At 35.8% G+C, this 22,257-nt stretch overlaps 1 protein-coding gene and 1 long non-coding RNA gene across 3 annotated transcripts in view; one reads left to right on the forward strand and one right to left on the reverse strand.

Annotated features, from left to right (window-relative positions):
- The window catches only part of atg7 (ATG7 autophagy related 7 homolog (S. cerevisiae)), a 66,529-nt gene that overhangs the window by 42,260 nt on the left and 2,012 nt on the right, over window positions 1-22,257 (forward strand). The window lies entirely within an intron of this gene.
- LOC107077461 (uncharacterized) lies at window positions 9,829-18,119 on the reverse strand. Its single transcript, XR_001478477.2, has 3 exons — window positions 18,051-18,119; window positions 15,034-15,115; window positions 9,829-9,958 (listed from the first exon to the last, which is right to left on the reverse strand). It is a non-coding gene; the product is annotated as an uncharacterized lncRNA (long non-coding RNA).

Raw genomic sequence — 22,257 nt, forward strand, 5'->3', positions numbered from 1 at the left:
CTCTAGGAATCCCACTCGCCTTGAGTTCTGGCAACACGTGATGTGATGTCTAGGCATTGCTTGAAGGTCAGGCTCTGTGCCATTTTCAGAACAGCTCAAATAATCTTGTTGTGGCATTTTAAGGTGGTGTTTTCTGTCCAGGCTGTGCTTATTTCAACCACTCCTTATGTATTAATGCTCCGTCATAATTAGTCCTTTTTGTACATATTCTACAGTTCATATTTCTCGATTTTTTTCTGTTGTTTACAGATTCCTTAGATTGCATTCCCTAGCTCCTATTGGTTTAAATATTTACCACGGAGATTTAACTATGAGTTATATTCAATAGGTGACTGTTAATTGTGTTAAACCAAAAATAAGTTGTGGATTAAATTCCAAAACTCCTTTGAAATAAAAATAATTGCTTCCATTTCCAATATCCAAATGACTTCTTTGCTAGACTACAGCGTTTAAATCCTTTCCAGTGCTATTGTTGAAATTTCTTTTCATTTCGTTTCTCGATTTCCATTATTTTGTTCTAGACCAGAACAAGCCTTTGGAAATCATTATATTCACATTTTTATTTGCAAACAGTAAATACAAGAAGTCAGATGACAGCTATTAAAACAGATGACCTTTTTTTTTTAAAAAACAAAAAGATTGACTTAATGCCCCTTTCTTGCTTTTTTTTTTTCTTCTGCTATAAATATGGGGTATAGAATAATGCATTAGGCATGTGCAGTAATTCTATAGCTGTGAGCCAGTTATCCCTATAGGCCTTCTCTGGTTGCACCCTTTACATGTCATGGAGTCTGTTCAACCCTGTTATAGTAGCAAGTGTGATCTCTATACATGGCACCAGTGCTTTGGCGCCATGGAAGATTTATGCATTCACCCGCTTAGTCTTATATATACAGTGTATCGCCTTACAGGTGTGTGACTGTTAATTACTCTGCAAAGCTGAGCTGGTGTACGTGTTTCTGGAGTGTTGGCTGAGAATGCCCACTGGCTTTCTTCCATCCGGTTCTTATTGTTGTACTGTGCTTTCCAATTTCAGCAGTGCCCAGAACACAACTAAAGCTGGAATTTGACCAGCAACCAGTACCTCAGCTTTGTGTTGTGACACAGTTACACTACTTACCAACTTTGGTAAGCAGGAAAGCACATATTAACTCAAATGAATTTCTGTCTTTCCTAGTGATTTTCTTCTTCTTGTTAAGTGAGTGCCTTATTTGACTAGGTGATGACAGGTTGGAAATATCAGGACATGTTCTTTGATTAATGGAGACCAGAGAGCAATCCCTTAGGAGCAATTTAGATTAGCCGATCAAATCTAACCTGTGTGTCTTTGGGTGGTGGGGGGGGGAAATTGGAGAAACAAGATGCCCATTGCTCTGGGCAGTTTGTACACTTTTAACAAAACACATTATCATGAGTAACTAGAGTTTCTACCAATAATTGAAACCTCATGAGGTTGAAAAGATTTTATTGTATCATATTTGTATCTAATGGGTGTTTGAAGTTACAAGGGACATCACTCTTTTTCCCTTAACCCAACTGGTCAGTTACTTTCTGAACAGTAAGCTGGCATGGTCTCAAGATGAGTGCATTTGTTTAGCTGCTTCAGCACATCGATTAATCATCACGTCTGTGACATTTTTATTTTTGTTTATTTTTTAAAAGCACCCTGTATGGTTCCCCATAGAGTGTCTTTGTGCTTGTATTTTGCTCTTCTATGAAAGAATGTGTTGATAAAATTTCACTTCTTTCACATTCACTTAACCATTTTTTACTTCAAGAAATATCGGTGTGATGTTCACAGTCGTAAAGATATCTGCTCATAGCTTGGAACAATACCAACACATTAAATTGTCCTGTCCTGTCACTTTGGTATCATTGCAGTGTTTGTGAAACTTTCCAGTATCTTCAGGTCTTTGCCAGGGTGTTATGTTAAACCTCATACTAAGAAAATCCTTCCCTTTTGAGGTTGTTATAGACACTCATTTGCCAGTCTGTCATAGCTCTTGTTGTATCTATTTTTAGATGATCAGGCAGCATTTCCAACCTGAAAACACAATCCTACAACAGTACAATTAGTATGATATCACAGAATCACTGTATCGATATCTCAGTAAGTGCTACGCTAAATTACATGGATTTTTTTCTGCAGCTTTGTTCCAGGTTTAAGAAAATTTTAAATCTTTCTCTGATTTTTTTCTCCGTAATTGTTGCTGCATATTGTGCTATATGTGCTATATTGAGAAAATAAAGATTGTATTCCAATGTTAATGAGTTTTAGAAAGCATTTGAGATAGGGTTAGTACTAGTCTAGGAATGGGGTAATTTTTCTACTGTACATTTGACTTTAAAAAGTGAATCCATAATGTGACCCGAGTGATATTTGCATTACAATAATTTTTTTCGTATTATGCATCTTGCACTTTTCAGGATTTTGGGTGTGCATACGTTTCATTTGGCAATGAAGTGCTAAATAAATCCAATTTAGATAAATATTCTGATTTCAAGTTTCATAGAAAGCATTATAAAGCATTTAAAAATATAAAGGAATTAGAAATGTAAATGCGTTTAAAGTATTGCAAACATGCAAGTTATGACTGTAATGTAAGTTGTTTAAAATGTAACCTATATTTTGTTTGGATCTGTATTTGTATTTTTGAGGTACATTCTTAGAAATTAGTGTTCTTTCATTAAGGAAAAAAATGTAGCACATGGCTGAGTCCTAATTAATGTTTGCTGACATGCTTTGCTGATTAATGGTATTAGTCCTGTTTCTATTTATTTTATAGTCTCAACTTATTTTAGCTTGAGTTATTATTGAAACTACCCAGCCACCTAAAGGAGACAGGTCATAATATTTACTTAAGCAGAGTCTGTATACTTGTATGATGGCATTAGTATCTGTCCTGTGGTTTAAGATCTACTGTCTGAATTAGGACTCTTTTTGTTGATCCAAAATACAGATTAGGTTTACCAAATCTGTGCTCAAGCTTTCAAGTGTAGTGCCTTAAATCTTTGGCTGATCTCCAGTTTTCTTCATTAAAGTTTTTTTATTTTCCTTTATTAGTGTTTTTCATAAAGTCTGACCTTTAAAAGACTGTTTGGCACAGCCGCTCTTGATTACAGTTCTGATCACAAAATAAACTGGCAGTTACCTTCTGAAATGAATAAGAGATGTAATTAAAAAAAAAACTAGTTTCTACAAGCCAAATGTTTAAAAGGACAATGATTTTGAACAGTTTTCCACCCTTCGGGTTAAAAAAACCCTCTGAATAATAGCACCTGCTCAATTGTACATCCCATTTTCCACACCAGGGATGACATTTTTAATTCATTATAGCCCAGCTTTGATGTGTTTTAAAAAATACATTTTAGAATACATGGTGTTTGTTCAAGCCTTTAATCCATTATTATGAACAGCACCTTATTCTTGAAAAATAAATAGCTTTTATTAAAAAAAACAACATAACTGCATACCATAATCATTCTAAAGAATCAGCTGAAAGTAAGCCATTCACTTTTAAATAAAATTTCAAACTGAATTTGCTACGTAAAGTATTAATAATCCAAATCCTTTAGTATTCTTTACTTACTGGATTTTGGTGCATGGATATATTATTTGTGGTTAACCGCTGATGGACCAGAAATAAAAATGACTACCAGATTTATGTAGATGTAGTGCAATGACTGCCTAAAAACTGCTTTTCTATACTGTCTCTTCATTCACTCTAATCATTCAGACTAAAGCCAAATTCTTTGAGTTGTTTTTGTTTTCCATAGGTTTTCAATTTGTTGCAGTTATTTACCCCAGCACATACCCCACACTAAACAATGTCAGAAGACATACAGTAGTATTGCTTTCTAGGCTTTAGATTCTAGTCTTCTGAGTGCTTTGGTTTGACCTTGAAATGCTGTCGAAATGAAATGTGTTCATTTTCCTTGTAAAAAGACTGGAGAAAGAAATGATGGATAAAAGCAGCCAACTGTAAGATCTGTGGTGTTTGGGGCAAAAGAGGGCTGAAACAGAAGTCCCGCCAACGGTGCATATTTTTAAACGTGGGCTTCCACAGCTGTTACAGTTCAAAGACCAGATCTCATAAATCTAGAGCTGTGGATTTGTGCTCCACAAGCTCCACCCCATGATGTGTTTTTGTGTTCTTATACTGTACATTCAAGGTGCGAAAAAGATAACAACACTGAGATCTAATTGATTTAATCAAATATTATACATAGACATCATACAAAATCACAAAAAATCTGAAAGAATACAGGCATAAGAATATTACTAACTTCGCGGTTACAAAGTTTAGCAGGTCAATTTCACTTACGACCTCTGAGCATTAACATAATCCTGTCAGCGTTGACGCACAAACTTGATCAGCCCCTGGATAGTCAATTCTACCAATTTTCCTGTGCAGCTGCGCCCAGCTGGCAGAGAGTGTCCAGTCACGGAAGAGCTGATTTCCTGGGTTCTCAGGAGTAATGGGCCAATTACTGTAGCAGAAATCTCATTCTTCAGGCAGCGTCTTCTACAGACAGGCTACCTCCAGTCATGTCAGTAGCAATCAACCCATCTTCATTATTCGAATGCAGCATGGTTGTATCTTTTCCCGTTCTTGCCTTAATGGAAATTGCGTCCTGAAGACAGGCTATTTATATAGATTCTTCAGAACGAATTTGGACAATTTTAACTGAAGATGAAATACACAACACGGAGAAACTGACGAGTTATGAAATCGTGATTTGGGGTCAGTATTTTATCCTAAGGAACCATTAACATTTACAAAAATCAGATCAAATAAAACTGTATAATAAAACTGTAAGACCTAGTGTATAATCTGCTAAATGCTTGTTGGCTTACTTTCCCCATTTAAACCTATCAAAGTTTGTCATTCTGTGTTGTTTTATTTTGCCTTTTAAATTGCATTCTTGAGTCTTTATTCTTCTTCTGAAAGGTGTTTATTTAGCAGTGCTGTTTTTTCCACTTCTTTCCAAGGGATGACTTGCGCTCAAATCATAATAGGATCAACATCCATTTAAAAAAAAAGGTTATGACCAACCACGATTTGCAAAAATAAAAAGGTTATTTCACAGTAGAGACATAAACACACAAAGGCATCGATAAGGTAAATTAAAAAGCAGGATCTTTGTGTAAAAAGATTTTTTTGAGAAGTTGATTATGTAAATATGCACTAGTCTATAGGAATGGAATTGAGGAATACTCTGTATTAGTGTATGTACACTGCGAATATCACCAATAGTATAGAAATTCAACCTGTATGTGATATTATATTTTTAAGAATTATGTCACTTTTTATTGTCTCTTTTGTTGTTGTATCAGCTAATAGGAAATGGTCAGTTGCTTTTATGGAAAATATATGCATTGTGAGTATGTGCTTATGTATCTGTACATATCTTTGTATAGGAACAAGTAATAGGTTTATTCCATGCTGAAAAAAAGAAGAAAGAGAACACAACGTTTTGGCCGTGGAGCCTTCTTCAGGTGTCGACACCTGAAGAAGGCTCCATGGCCAAAACGTTGTGTTCTCTTTCTTCTTCTTTTTTTCAGCATGGAATAAACCTATTACTTGTTCCTTTGCAGCCTACACATGCTGATGCAGCTACCCACCTGAACTATATCTTTGTATAGGTGTACAATATATATTTTAAAATATTTCCTAGCACTTTAACAGCTTTAGTGTCCTCTTACCCTAAGCCTGATATTACACATTTGCAAGCTCTGTTTTAACTCGCCAAGGAATGTGGTGACTTTTTGCTATAAACGTGCTACCTATACTTTTTGAATGTTTTTGTATTTACCAAAGGCCTTCTGAGTTCCTCCTCATCCTTATGCATTCTCACTCACATCTGGTTTGAGTTAGCTCTGGGTTATAAGGCCGACCACATTTTTCGTCCCAGTTGCCAGCTGGGGTTTGCACATTTGACAACAATGCACAATTTCCTTGCTGTCACACACTTCAGAAGTGGAGGCTTCTTTTGCACTGTAGTTGTTTTGTATTTTCAGCTAGAAATGCTCAAGAAGTTTTTTTTTTTAATGTACCTATGTTTCACATTGTAAATGATACCAGAGAATCCATCCAGATCCTAAATCCAAATGAATGAAGCTATGTTTTGGTCAAAGCATTTATTTCCATAGCTGGCAGAATAATACCGGAATATAAAAGCAGTTCAATCATGCACGATGTGTGTGTATATATATATATTTTAAAACTACAAAATGTATAGGTACTGTACCTTTTCGTGATTGATGATTTATCCTCTAACGGTACTTAATATCCCCCTTTTGTATGTGACTTCTCGTTTGGTCTTTAAATAAGCCCCAAAATACTGATTATTCTGTTCTGAAAGCCTCACTGTTGTTTGTCTTTAAAAGCACACAAGACACAGCCCGTCCCTTTCTGCTTTCATTTGACATTACCTTGAAAAGACAACTGGTACGTTATGTTATAATTATAGTGGGTGTAAAATCTACACATTTAATTACTAATTTCTGAAAGTATAGTTGTATAGAACTAGTAAATTAAAAAGGTAAATTGTATACAGTATGTTTTGGATTCGCTTTGAAATTCTTAACTTTATTGGTAGTTATGTCTTTGTAACTTCTTAAAGAGAGAATTTTCTGCATGTGAAATCTGTTTTATGTACTACTGAGCCGCTGATGTTGTGAACAGTAGAGAAGTAGGGTGGTAGGCACCTGTTTTAGGAATAAGTATACTTATATGTCAACAGTTTTCAGAGATGTCTGACCTGCTCTCTACAAAATAGCAGACTGAGAAAGAAATTCTACACAGTGGTACCCATTGCTATTATAGTATATTTGCACTTCGCCCTACTATCTTGAAGAAGGTCTCTTGTTCATAAAATGTTTTTTTGTTCATTATTTACTGAATATTTTGAATGTTCTCTGACTGCAGGCAGAGTGTGTACATTAGGGGTAAAATGTATATGTTGTAGGAGTTACAAGCTTGTTCTGTGTAAACTATTATAACCAATTTAAAAGACTCAGAAGTATTTGCTTTGGTATATAGGAAAGGAAATATGTCACCATGTCACAGCATTCACTTGCCTGCAGCAAAAAAAGAATCAGACAGCTTCTCTGTACAGAGGAGCAGCAAACCACAGCTGTAGTTTGCTTGATCACCACACCCATGTCAGAACGGATTTGTTTTTGTAGCTACCATGCCTCTGAATCCCTACAAAAATAAAAGATCGTTCCTATCTTTGTTCTCTGATTAATTGCATTCACATTTGTTCCCTTCTTATTCTTTTACTTGGTGTCTCTCTGCTGCAGTGTTTCAAACAGAATATGTTTGTAGAAATCTTTGGTTGTATGTGCTGAAAGTAAATGGCGTTGAGTCACACTCCTGAGGGAATGTGCATTAGAACTGTTTTTGAGAAAAACAAGCACTTCAAGATTAGCTACATAGGGGTGGAAGATGATGGAGGGCTTGGATATGCTAGTAAGTCAGAGGCCTCAGAGAAGGGGAAAGAGCTTAATCTCCTCAAATTCATCTGTTGTTTTTTTCTTAAATAGATTTCTTTTAGACTTGGTAACAGATGAATCACTTTCACCTGGAAATATAACAATCCAGGCTTTATTGTTAGATTTATTTCTATAAACTCTGCAGTTTTATTTGTCTATGTTCACGGCTCAGGCTTTGTAACTAAATATTGCTGTAAACACCATGCTAATGGTTGAGATGAATAATCAAGTCTGGAAAAGCACACATTTCCAGTTACCACATCCGACTAAGGCAGCTATAACTGTTTATAGGATTGTATTTCTCTTCTAGCTTGTGCCACCTTCAGGAGAAATAAAGGGAACATACCTATGAAAAAAAACTATATATAGAGATATAAACTATATATATTTTCCTGATTCCCTCTGTGAACAGTGATTTCTCTAATGTGATTTAGACTGAGAACCAGGAAAGTACATAGGATCAACAGAGCACACAGGCTGCTCAACCAATACCACAGCTGTCCAGTACTTTTCTGAGCTCAGCATTGGGGACTGTTTCAGCAGACACTAAATTAGTGCTCTTTCCCATGGAAATGTCCTATAGATATAACACTTTCAAAATGTAATTCCCCACGGTTTATATCCAGGAAGCAGTGGCATCCATTGGATTAACAAAATACAACAGAAGGATGTTGTTTTTTATAACCATTTGCTGTGGTGTGCAAAATTATGTCATGCCGCTTCTGCTTTTTTTTTTTCCCTGCTGTTGCTGTTATTATTGTAATTACTGTTGTTTCTTAATAAAATATAATAACACGTTAAAAAAATAACACGTTAAAAACACCTTTGACATGATGACACACAGAAGCGTACTAACTGCTGATTAAAAGTTGTAATGCATGTGCACCTTCCAGTATCGGCTTTCACATTGAAAGGATATGTTTTTTTATTATTTTGGGGTCTTTTTTAATACTTTACATAGCAGTCCTAGCCTGAATGAAGCTTAGACTATTTAGGGGTTTAAGAATGTTCTAATCAGAGCAGGGTAAATTGTGTCTGGAGAGGCTTTTTTCTTTAGTTGTCCACTAGAAATTGCACCCAGTATTCTGCCTTCAGTTCATCAGTGCTGATATCCCCTGCATGAAATTGCTTTTCTCAGCTTAATTCTCAGGCAACAAACAAGATGTTCAGATTGTGCTGCTGTTAATACACTCCTGCGGACACTGGGAATCGTGGGAATCAGGTGGAATGATGACATCATGGGGCACAAGGCTTTTAGGTGTTTCTTTTCTTTGGTTTAAGGCATAAATGAATCTGGCATTCTAGCTGACATAATAAAAAATGAAACACATTCTTCTGGAATAATAATTAGCAATTACAGTAAATGACTGTGTATATAAAAACAAAACAAAGAGTCAGGATTGTCAATTCTTCCTGTGTCCAATTTAGAAGATCTCTATTGTGTTATTAATTTCTAGTCTTCTATTTGGAAAATACATAAGCGTGAAGGTTTTTGTAAAGCCCATAATATACGTTTAATTTTTTATTTCTTTGCTCAGAAGTAGTCAGAAAAAGAGATTGCCAGTTGATGTCACTTTAATTGAAGCACTATAACCTTTAAAGCATCACTCAAGCAGTGTTTCGAATCAAAACAGACTTTGTTGTTTACAGGCCATTGGCAAACACTTGCATTCTTCAGATCATAGCCTCTATAAAGCACAAGTCATTTCCTGTCCAGGAGATTGGAGCAGACAGAATCTGTAATTGTTTGTGTGAAAGCCCCCTTTAAAAAACTGTCGCTGTAATGGCAGTAAGGAGGTTAACAATAACAAGAGGGACCGTGCATATGTTCAGTTTTGTTAATGGGGTTTAGGTCAGTTAATAAGGTTTATTTGTCATTCACAATTTAGTAAAATTTAGAACTTGTTTTCTTGATTATTGTTCCATTCTTAAATTTGCTTTGAATCCATTATGCTTCTGGAAAGTTACTTAATGGAAGTAACATCAGCAGTTACGACAGGGTAAAAGCTGACGATACAGTATAACTTTGTGAACTCTTTCCCAAATGTGTCCTCAGCTTTCTCCTGCCTTTCTGTGCTCAAAGAATCAAGTGAATATTAATCCACGACTGAAGACTAAGGCAAATCAAACATACACTGCTTAGTTTTGGTCCGCTTTTCTTCTGATTTGAAAAAAGTATTTCCACCGACTGATTGAATATCTGGCTTTTAAAGGCCTTAGGCTTTTCTTGTTTCACCGATTACAAAGCCTCCTTTTGTTTTTAACAGTATTACATACACAGTTTATATGTAATAAATGCCTGCCACTTGGAAGGAGTTAAAAGAAACTTGAAATCATCCCCATTTATTTTCATAAACACCACAGCAAGAAAAGAGTTCTTTGTACAAAGAGTAATCTGTGGGTTCCTTCATGACGATGGAGCTGATGGAAGTAAATATCGAATCTTGACAAATTGCCCTGTGGTACATAGGAGAAAGGCAAAAGGGTGTAAACATTTGGTTACAATGCAGTGGGACAGTCTCTCCCTTTTAAAATGCAACCAGGGAGAATGTCATAAAAAAACATTGCACATCCAGACAATTTACAAGTATATCCATGTGCAACCAGACAAGGCTTGCCATTCCTGGAAGAGCGTCTTTGTGGGTCTGCAGGTATTTACTAATAATAACTGGGTGTTAACTTACTGGAAGAAAAGGTTATTGTCAGGAAAGAGTTGTTTTGCCACCAAACAAGTGTTGTGGGGAAGCAAACACGCGTATTACAGCACTTCCAACTTTGTTGGAGATTTTGGTTGACTGCTATTGTCGCAATAGAGACCACATTGTGTAATTTGCTTGACTAATCTCGGCTTTTGTGCAAAAACAAGCATCTGAGTGTCACAGATCACATTGCTGTGAAGAGACGTTTTTGTTTTAAAATGTTTCACTTCAAAATCAAACCAAAACTTTAGACTAGCCGACTTGTGAAGTGTTCAGACAATTTGTTGTTTTTTTCCCCCACACATCATTCCACAAACGGTCAAGACTAAGCAAGAAACGTTTTGCAGATATGTCAGGTGGAACTGCTTGTGAGAGAACCATTTAGACTGAAAAACTAATTGACTTTTAGTGGGAGGGGGCCAGGTGAACACAATTTACTCTTTTAAAATAACACACATAACGTGGTCATACACAGACAGGAAGACATGGAAGAAGAAGAGCATGTTTGCTGAAGAATGTTTTTTAGGTAGCTGTCAAAATACGAATACGAAAATGCTCTTGATTTTCACAGCCTGGTTAGTATTAGGAGTAAGAGTGATGGTTTAAAAGAATATTTTAGCAGAATCTGGCTCTAGAGGGATTCTCAGTTCATTACAGTTGACACCACTAGTCTTGCACTGTTCTCAGACATCTTGAAAACATATGGAACAATAAAATGCAAATATCAATGAAACTACAAGAGCAATTTAAGTAATCCCCAAAATTGAAAGATCAAAATTTACCATAAATCTGTGAGGTCTGCTGTAAAATTAATATTTAATTAACATTTCATTATACCAGTCCTAAAATGAAAACAAGTTTGAGACCACAAAGCTTTCTGTTCATATCTTAATATGTCTCCGAAACCTCTTCTCCAAATAATTTAGAACATGTTTTTTTAAGTGAAGCTAATGGAAGCTGATTGCCACAAAGAGAATTCTCTTGATAAGAGCATGCAATGGGTTTATTGGTTGAGAATGTTTTTAATAAGCTATGCTACTCTATAAACTAAAGAAAACATTATTTATAGAATCACCACTGTTGTTAAACATCTCACTACTGTTGAGTAATAGGTGAGACGAATAACAAAGGAGGCATTGTTGCTATTGTTTTTGCTGGTTCAAAACCATTGTTTTTTGAATGTAGAAATCTTACTGGCAGTAGGACAGATTTCTGAAAAGCCTCTAGCTTGTTCTTAGGGGAAATTAAATTGTATAAGTCAAAATGAGCCATTTATGCAGAGATCAGTGTCCAACCACAAGCTTTGTATCACTCATCAGAGGAAGCGTCGTACTGCTGGTGTCTATATAAGTGCCCTCGTGCTTGCGTGATCAATATACACTGACGACCAAATGCCGTTAAAACTTTTCTGTTTGTGTGGGCTTTTAATTAAAAATTTCTGCATTTGTTGGTGGCACATGAAATAATGAAAGGCAGAAGGCTAATGTAAAAAATAAATATGTATATAAACGCCATTTCTATATTTCAAACTGCAGTGCACATTATAATTAGAATGAAAATTCAGTTGTTTTTTTATTTACTCCATAGTGCATTTCAGCACAGAAATTAGAATGATCCATGTACTTGCTTGTATGACCTTTTTGTTTTCCAGCTAAAGTGTTAAAGTATACTGGTGAATTTGGATTCATTTTGAAAGGGTCTGGCACTAGTGTTTACTAATTAATTTATTGTATTTATGTATCGCTTCTTATCCCAAAGGAACCCAAAGCAATTTTACATATAGGAGGAGACCTTATCAAGCAGCAGCTGGTCTTAATGAATGGCTGTTCCTTACACACTATATCAGGTAAAGAAGTGTGAAATAGTTTCACCAATTAGATTATGAGGGAACTTTATGTAGATTCTATGAATGCCTACTCTTAAAGTACCATGAGATTTTTTATGAGCAAAGTAATCAGGACCTCTGTCCCATATCTCATCCAAAGGCCGACACCATCCACTGGACAGTTTCCCTGGTGACCATACTGGTTCATTGGTTCTTTCTGTCTAGTTTCGTCCACCAGCACCACTTATGGCAGCAACCTGAATTTCCTTTCGTAGACCTACCACCAAAGTGCTGAAAAGGCTGAGCCTTGCTTCACTTCTGTGCTCCAACAAAACCAGACTGCGAGGTTGTAACACTGCTGCTGGTTCAGTATCGTAATCAGATTTTTTTGTCCTCCTGGTCTGGCTGCACCCTTTCTGAACTTCACTACAACCCCCCTCGTACACAGGGGCAGCGTGCCTTTTCTGTGTTATTTGGCACACCCTTTTTGCTTTGGCGTTTAACCTCTTTCCTGTTAGTCTCAAATATTTGAGGCCTTTGTGGGAGAACGAACTGCATTTTTTCTTTATTGCGCTTTTTTTTTAAGAGACACCTGTTTTTCATGAGCAGATGTTGGTGATCTGTGTATTTTGTGTATTACTTTCAGTGTGGGGATACATTTTGAGAATAGTTTCTTACACTGTTGTCATTTCTGGCAAACGCTTGATGGTGTGTGTGCGTGTGTGTATTGGGAGGGGGGGGGTCTCTCAATGAAAACAAATTGCTTCTTCTTTTGAATTTCAGAAATACTGAAACTATTTGTATCAGGAACTTTCATCCTGTGTGGAGAAGAAAGTTGTAATGAAGAAGAATGGGAGCCAGTGTGTGGTCCCCCCAAAAACAGGAACACAAATTTGTGTGATTGTGTGCTTCCTAGTATTACTTTGTCTAAAACATGCGGAAATATCGCCACTAATTCAGTGTCTCGGACCAAATAGTTCTGTAAACCTTAAAATCAAATTTTATGGAAATTTTTATGGAAGTCACTCTGGTGTCATATTATTTTATACACTGCTTAGGTCATGTGCAGAGTTTGTAACATAATGAATACATCATGTTCTACAATAAAATGAAATCATTCGCTGATTAAATAGACTATATAGAATATAAATGCATGGATTAAATAGTAAAATTAATTTAAAGAATCACTGTGCAGCTGTAAGCAGTTCATGCTTAAAAATATGAATAAAAGACTATGCCTGATTTTTTTTAAATTGATTAACTCTGGTTTTATGTAAAGTTGAATTTGCATAAGTGATGCATAGCCTGAGAGTCCCTTTATATATACTGTAAAAAGACATGTTCAAGGTAAGTGTAAACGTTATCGCTTTATCAATTATCTCAGCCTCTGATCTTATTTGCACATTGTGAATAAAGTAATAAAGAATAAAGTAATTTTATGTTGATTTTTATGACAATCCAAAATGCCCTTACCCAAACACTACACTCATCCTTCTCATCTCTATGTCTATCGGTACAGTTAAAAAAAACTTTGTAGAAAAGGCTGTAATGTTTTAGTTTGATAGTTCAGATGATTCTTATTGTGGGAAAGAAAACACAACTTAGCTATGTTGGCTGGTGTCTGAAAAATAATTGTTTGCAGATTCATTTTGTTTGTACAAGCTTGATTGTGATCTCGTTATACATGTCAGTACCCAAAAGATTAAAGAGGGGATCACTGCTGCAGATACCAAGCTTGAATTTGTCCATTTTGTCGTGACTTAGTCTGGGAAAATTAAGACGTTTTTTCATTGATGTGAAATGCTAAAAAAGGATAACCTTAGTTTTGTTAGCAGACAATTGGAAATTAAAAATATAAAGCTTTATGAACAGTTATACTTCTTGTCAATGTATTGGAAAGAATATAGAGTTTTTCTTTCTGAAAGGCTTTAGCTTTATTAAATATTTTGTGTAAGAATATGATAGTAATCTTTATTGTAGTGATTTATAAGAATTACTTCAGACTCCATCAGTTTGGATTATTACTCTAACCACCCCAAAGGAAGGCAGGGTAATTTAAGGTTTTTATGTAGGTGCAGTTATAATGCAGCATTTTCTTTTTCTTTGAAAATGAAGTTAAATTTTTAAATACTGTACATATATTTCTTCTTCAATGTTAAGAAACCCAGAATTGCGTCTACACAATTAGCAGTAGCTTTTTTGCATAGATGTGACATAACCAGCTGATGAAGGACCAGTCTGTAGGAGAAAGCTGAGAGGGTCTCCTTGTTAATTTCTTATTGTTGAATTCACAAGGTTTCAGAAAACAAGAGCAAGCTCTGTTTTTCAGTTGGCTTTGCATGAAACAGTGCTCGTTGTTGGCAATGAAAAAAAGTTGGAATGTTTTCCTGTGAATGATAAAAGATAATAGAATATAAAAATAGAATGAGTACCTATTTTTTGTTCTGAACCCTTTTCCTTTATCTGCCTCCTTTCATTGAAGTTTAAATCCTATTTTTATTATAAATTTGTAGCTAGTGATAGACCAAATGTTTCTGAAATTGCGTAATAAAACTCCAGTAAGGTTTTTAATGGATTCAAGGTTCTCGAGAAACTCACAGAAAAATAATCTTGGCTGAGTCCAAAAAAAAAAAAAGCTTACGTGGGGATTCATATCCATAAAAGTTTTGAAAAAATTCAGAGCATTTGAATGAGACTGTAGTAAATTGTTGGCAAAAGATAGTGCTATTCAGGTTACATAAGTCTTTTTTTTTCCTCTTTCTTCCTTGGTCTGCACAAAGGATCACACACATGCAAAGCTGCACTGATGGAGTGAGTCCAAAGAGGGGCCTTATTTCTGCTTTTGAGCTTATCCGTTTGAAAGCTTTTCCGCTGCTTCTTCTTTTGATGTTTATTAACAAGAAAGTAGGCCAATAAAACCAGTTCTGTAACAGTATGTTTCTCTTTGCTCCTGTTCGTGGTGCCTTACTTTGTGTAGTTGTCTTAGTAGTTCACCTTTCATATCTCACCTTAGTTTCTTCTTTTTCGTGGCTGGAGGGCATTTCCTCTTTTGCTGGTGTGATGTTTCCCTTCTGTGACTTTTTGTGGGCTCTAAAAAAAGGAGACAGGCTTTTCAGAATGGGCTTTTCTTCTTTTCCAAAATGTTCTTTAAGTGCTGGTGTCAACCAGATTTAAGCTCATGGTCACTGAAAAAAGCAAAAATAAATGGGGCAGGGGTTTATTTTCCAAGGTACCATCTGTGAAGAGCAGTACCGTTCTTTATTACAAGAGTAATCTCACATTTAAAATCTCAACTATGTTGGAGCCCATGGAACATTAAAGGATACAGAAAGGCAAAGCACCAGAAAATGTAATTGTCTAAAATATCAAAGAGCATTTCAACTTTAAGGTCACTGGTTCCATAAAAATAACAATAAGTCATCCCAAGAGAACATTTTGGATCCCCTGTAGGTTGTGTGGTGTGAAATTTAAAGATATGCACATGTAAGCAATTAGAATCCCCTGGGGCAGAGCTTTTTGTAAGGGATGTCCATATTATGAGCCCTGAAGAAATATGACAGGTCACACCCTGCTTTTAATATTTTTGTGGGGGTTGATGGAAAAAAATGAAATGCTAAAAGCATATGCTTTGGAGAACCGACTTAAACCATAATGATTAAGTTTAAACCCTGTTTACGTAATGGGATATAATCAGAGTATCATTGAGCCTTACAACATGATTCTATTTAAATGCTTCCTAAAGTCTAAAATCTGAGTTGTAGCACCATTTACAGAGACCTCTGTCCAACTATGTACAGTATCAGAATTTTTACATGTGTATGTTTGTGGGTTTCACTATACGAAGTGAAATGCACCTGGTTTTCAAATGTTAGAGGAAGAATCTAAAATTATCTTTCTAGATATTGCTAATTTATGGGTTCATTTGTTAAATCTTTTTTTTCTTGGCAGTGTACCACATTTTTCTAGTTGAGCCTTACTAGCCCCTTTCCCATGTGTAGGGCAGTTCTGGTAAGGTTAATGTGTAACCATTTTGAAATGTGACATATTACATCTTTGTGCTAGATGTTAGACCTCTGATGTAACATATAATATTCAGAAAACCTCTCTTGTTAAGCTGTGAAGGAGTTTCTTTGGTAGAAATACTGTGAATCTGAGAAATGTTCCTAATGAAAATCTGAGTGGGCTGAATTAGCCAAAAACACATCCACCATTAAATCACGTCAAGTAGTTGAATACAAAGTAGTTTACATCCTTTTGTCATCTATTCCCATTGAAGCTCAAATGAACCCTTTTGAAACAATGATCACAATTAAGAGGACATCATGCTAATTTCTATAATTCAAGAAAAATAAGTGTATAAAGTAATAAACACACTTACCAATTAGGTCACATTAGCCCAAACCAAAATGCACTTTGGTTCTTTTTGGGTGTGGACTATCACTTCAGAATAATTAACTGTGCAACACTGGTTTGTTAACATTAAGGTTGGTTATATTTTGTAACCTGTCCTGTAGTATATATGATAAGGAATCCTGTTTATTTTTAACCTGCCACAAAACACCAACCTGTTGTAGCTAATTTCACCTCTTTTGACAGTTCTTGTGTTGAATTTATGTGAGTATACTTGGAACACAAAGCAAACCGAGTCTCTGAATAAATTAGTTAGACTTAACTCCAGGAAAATCCAAAACAATCTTTCATCCCCAAACATCAAAAAGATCTCTTTTGATGTCAATATGTTATTCAGGATGACTAATTATGTAGTGTGGTAGATTTAATGTTTTTTTTGTTCTTAGTGATGCTCTTGAAGAGACCTACACAGTTAAGCCCCTGAGGATTAGTGAGATGAGACAAAATAAGGAGGAACAGAATCTCACAAGACTTAATAGTAACATAGCCAGGAGGAGTGTTGTTCTCATAAGCTGTACAGCATTAAATGTCTTAAACCATTTCAGCTTCAGCCCTCTCCATAAACAAGGTAGGGTTTAATTAAGCAACAAAAAGAAGGTGACATAAATACCCAAGGAGCATTTTGTCAACCATTTTCACCACTGCAGTAACAATGTCAAGGTTTGATGTACAGCAACTGAACATTTCTGAGAGACTTATTTCATTTTTGGGACACATCTATGGTCATTGTAAGATAAGTTAAGTTATCGCTACTGTACAACACTTTTTATGTTTTGCTTTAGCCATTTTTCTAAGATGTTACAAACACGGTGACAGCACCATTCATTTCTGAGGCACCTTTGCTTGGTTTCTGAGCTTATGTAATGTTACGTATTCTACAGTATGTATTATGACATGTAAAAAGAGAGAAGTCTAGGATTAACACATTTAGCAGATGAGCTGCAAGGGAGCATGCCCCTAATTAGGCCTCACTATATGCACATGGTGTGAAAAAATATAAACAGATAAGACATTAAATAAAAGGCACAAAAGCAAAGAGACCAAGCTGGTACATGTTAAAATTTATTACATTCAATTACGAGCAAACCATTATATACTCCTTGTTTATATAAAGCAGAAACAGTTTAAAAGACCCAGGAACCAGTGTGTAATTAACATTATGACACACATAATTATAGTTTCACTGTTTTTTGAAAAACAAGGCCACGCTGATATGCCAAAACCACTAAAAGGATTGTTTATGAAGAATCTTTTTGTTGTAATCTGAAGTTCCCGTTCTGAGTATCAGCAGACTTTTACACATAACATTCATTTATTGTGGTCATTCATATCAATTCAGAGAGTAAATCGGTTACTCGGGATGTGATGGATATTAAAACTGAAAAACTAAAGGTTTTCGTGATCTCATCCTGATATTACTGGCAGTGTTTGAGCTGAGTTACTACTACAGTATATACAGTATAAAACTGCTCAGTTCTATGAAAGACAGATTTTTGGCAAATTAAATTTTCTGTGTATTGTTAAATAATAAACTGTGTTCATAGACTGCTTTTCATCCCAAAGGAATCCAGAGCTCTTACATACAGTTGGCCCATCACCGAAATGCAACACTCACCTACAGTAGCTGATGCGAGGCAGTAGTCCCACTGCTTTTCAAATCAGGTGGAGAATTACTGTATTTCACCTGTTAAATAAGAGGGAACTTTAGGGAGTCACATTTCCCAACCCCAGAGTGAAATGTATCCAGAACATTGAGATTAACACCCCCGCCCTGACAAACAGTGACCAAGTAATCAGGACCTTAGTTTTACTATACTGGGGCACTGGCTGTGGAAAAACCAAACCAGTGATCTAAAGTCTAAGTTCTGGAGATGATGACTAGATACAACCAAGAAAAATAGAGACCCAGAAAACCAATTAGATTTGAAAACCAGACATGGGGACACCTGGTATAAAGAATATCTGTGCATTTCATGTTTCCTTAAATAGCTGAAATGTATTTCCACCTGTAATGAGGGTAAGTGGAATTCAGGGAATCTCAGACTGACGGCAGGCCGGGCTTATTTAGAGACATGGAAGTGCTTCTCAGGTCTCCAAGAGATCCTTTCTGATGTATATGTGATTTGCCTCGAGTTAACTAGCATGGCAGTGCAACTTCCTGTGGAAACGGTCTGGAAACGTGATTAATTTGGGAGTGTGACACTCACTGAGGGAAACCAGCCTTTGAAGTTGAAACGAATGTGTCACGCTCTCTCCATGATTTGGAAACGGTAGCTTTGCCGAGAGCACTTGGGCAGGAATCGGGGGCAGAGACTTCAAAGTGAAGCATTCGGCCAGCTTTAACATCGGCGTTATTGCCTGTTTGTCTTTGCCTTTGTTCAGGCTGGGCTTTCGATTTGCATGTGAATCGTGCGGAAAGCTAAATCAGGTAAGCTGCCAGTGAACGCCCAGGTGCGAAGGAATAAAGGGCCGTGTTGTGGAGTGTCCTCCCTGTCATTAGCGCACAGGAGCCTGAGTCCTTGCTGCTCCAGGTGTACAGCGCTATAGAGCAGCTCTGGCCTGTGACCCACATCCTTAACTCTCTGAACCCCCAAAACTTGTCACAAAGGAAACCCGTCACAAATCCCAGATGCTCTGCTGAAAATATCAATCATAGATCATTTTTTAATGGGATTTTCCCTCTTGACAGTACAAGTGAATATTTAAGGTTGTTTGCATCCGTGTGGTATATTTTACAGGTACATGAAAAGATAGGTAACTTTATGCTGCCAGCATTACAAATTTTTAGCTACCTGAATATGTACTTTTATCAGGAAGGATTAATATGTAAACTGTAGCGCAGACTGTTACAGATGTCTTTAAAGCTTTAGTTCTTTTTGTTTTGTGAGCTGCGTGTTGTAGCCTGTTTTACATGTAGGCCCTTCTGTGGAATTACATTTTTAAGAGTGCACATTCAACATTATTTGGACATGGTAATATTTTTGAAGATGGAATTATCTTCTCTATCCTTAAATTAACAATACTTTAACATTTATTGTTTAACATTTTTTTAGAAACAAAGACAATGGCTACCAATTCCTGAAAATCAAAATTGTTCCTTTTGTTTTGTAGTGGTATCAGTTGTTAAAATTGCAGAAATGTTTTTGAAACATTAGCAGTCTGACAAATTATAGTACAAACCTACAGTGACAGCATTCAGTCATGGTTTCTTGGCTGCATTTTCCTGATTTATTCTGAGGGTTTGTGTTGAAAGATGCTGACACATTGTATTGTGGGGGAGGTTGTTGTATGTCCTCAAGAAGGAGTCTTTTCTAATAGGTTACATAAAATCCACCTTGATAATGAAAAACAATTACAAGACAGTCAAATCATAGATGAAAACTTGGAGCTTGCCATTAGACATCAAAGATTAATTAGAGGACTGCAGGAAAAAAAAATCAAATAATTAAATATCCATCTTGCACGTCTTATATACAGTACTGTGCATATAATTCAGATGCAATCAAATACTGCATTAACCCAAGGCAAAATGCAGATTCAAGTACATGGAAAAGCATTTTTATGTTGGTAGAATAGTGTTTAACACTTAATTGCTGTGGTTCTGTTACTTTATTTCTTTGAATCAAATCAATTTTCTCTTTACAAAGTCCATTATGGGTTAGGTCACATCACGTGTGCTTTCAGTCCTTAATGTCAATGGTTGTGACAAAGCCATTAGCTTTGTCAGAACCACTGACACTAGATGTCTCAAACAAGTAGATATGCAGTATTGTCTATACTGTACGTACACCACATGTCCAGTTCTATGCTACATGTGTTTCTGGTTTAGAACACAGTTATTCCATTGCTTGTGAAAAAAAATGTGGTGATTGGGCAGATAACTTTGGAGTCTTTATGGAATGTTTTTACAAGTTCTAACAAGTTTAATGCTCAAAATGTGAGTGTGTTTGGATTATAAAAATCTAGTTAAGTTTGGTTGTGACGCAGGATAGTTCAAAATCAAGACATGAGACTCTGTTTTTACTGCTTTACCAATTGAAGTGGGAGAGTCATTAAAAGGAATCAACCTGGCATTTTGGTGAACTGTTTCACTTTTATGTTACTGGCATGGGCATGTTCAAAGTTTGTATGTTGAGACATTACTAATTATCTTCAACACTGGACTGCTTGTGTTATTTGTAGTTTTGTGTCAAACAATAAAAAGTAATATAAGCTTGTACCAGTTTCTTTTTCTGGTGCAACTTTTAAATGATAGATATGAGTACTCTCAGGCCTGATTAGAAACAAGCCTAGCCTTGTTTTTTTTTTTAAAAAAAAAACAGTTTTGGAAGTGCAAATGGGCAGCTTGAGAAAATTAAGTATATTTCTTCTGTAAGGACATCCCCAAGAAAAGCAAAAGTGAATTTTCAGAAATACAAAATTGAGTTTTAGACTTCAAACCCTTTGTGGCACATGACATGAGACGCCCTAGCAGATGTTTAGTGTAGTTACTTATTCTTAGCTCATTACTTGGGGTTGCTGATGTATTTTTCTGTTATGAAAGACAGATTTGTTGTTTGGCTTGTAAGCAAATATTAACTTGGTCCCAGATGAAATCAAAAAGATGTGTTGGGAATCTTAAATGCATACATACATATATACAGTATAATAAGAGAAGAACACAGATATAGTTTGCCAGATTTACTTACTTATATTTAAATACTTATTTATTTACTTACTTATATTTGCCATGTAGAGAAAATGAAACTATCGCAGCAATGAGTGAAGAGAGGCAAAATCACAAACAAGCACACAAACAATCCAGGAAATATATACATTAGATTCCAGGAACCCATTGTACGTGTCCACCAACCAGCATGTGTTTAAATAGAAAAGGTATAAAAGTGAACTTTTATTAAATGAATCATTTTAGATGTGACGGACATAACTGTATATACTGAGCATCAGAGGAAACATGTCACTTTTTATGCAAAGGAACAAGTAATAGGTTTATTCCACGCTGAAAAAAAGAAGAAAGAGAACACAACGTTTCGGCCGTGGAGCCTTCTTCAGGTGTGAAGAATACTTTTTATGCATGTATGCTTCTAGGAAAATACAATCTGGATATTGATTAAATGTTTTTGGCATCATTTTGATTAATCATTAAGGACTTATAGTGAAATACTTTTGAATGTTGTACGAGCACTGAATCACCTCATCAGTGAGAGAGTTTGTTGGGCATAGGTGATGAGATGATTTAAGCTGGTGAATGTCCGGCCTGGTAAAATTTAAGAAAGCAAAATAAAGGAACCAATTTACACAAGTTAACAAGACAACAATGTCTTCATGCTATTGGTACAGTATGTTAGAGGCTCAAAGCATACTTTTGCTCCCTATTTGTAGTTTTGTGTAATCACAGCCAGCAGATTCTAGCCAGAGATGGTCACAAGTAGGGATAGGCCACAATGAGTCTGGCCAGAAGTATCTTGTCCATGGGTGTCAAACTCAATTTCTGGAGAGCCTAATTCTTTATTTGGTTCAATGTGAGCTCCTGGGTACATAGTAGATGTAATTATTTGATTAACTACTCAATTGTAATACTTGTAACTTGGGTCTGAGGTGTTTTATAAATAACTGTACGTTTTGCAAAATGTTTACAGTTAGAATTATGAAGTTGTTGCAGGTATAAGTGATTTGTTTATTTGTGAAATAGATAGAATCCTAATTTATTGTGCTTGTATAAATATTTGTTGAGCATTTTTACAAAGTATTATTACATTTCTAAAGCACTGACTTTTTATTGCAAATAAGGTTTTTCAAAACAAATACAATGTTGCAGAATT

This window comes from Lepisosteus oculatus, chromosome 4 (genome assembly GCF_040954835.1).
Source record: "Lepisosteus oculatus isolate fLepOcu1 chromosome 4, fLepOcu1.hap2, whole genome shotgun sequence".
Lineage (NCBI taxonomy): Eukaryota > Metazoa > Chordata > Actinopteri > Semionotiformes > Lepisosteidae > Lepisosteus > Lepisosteus oculatus.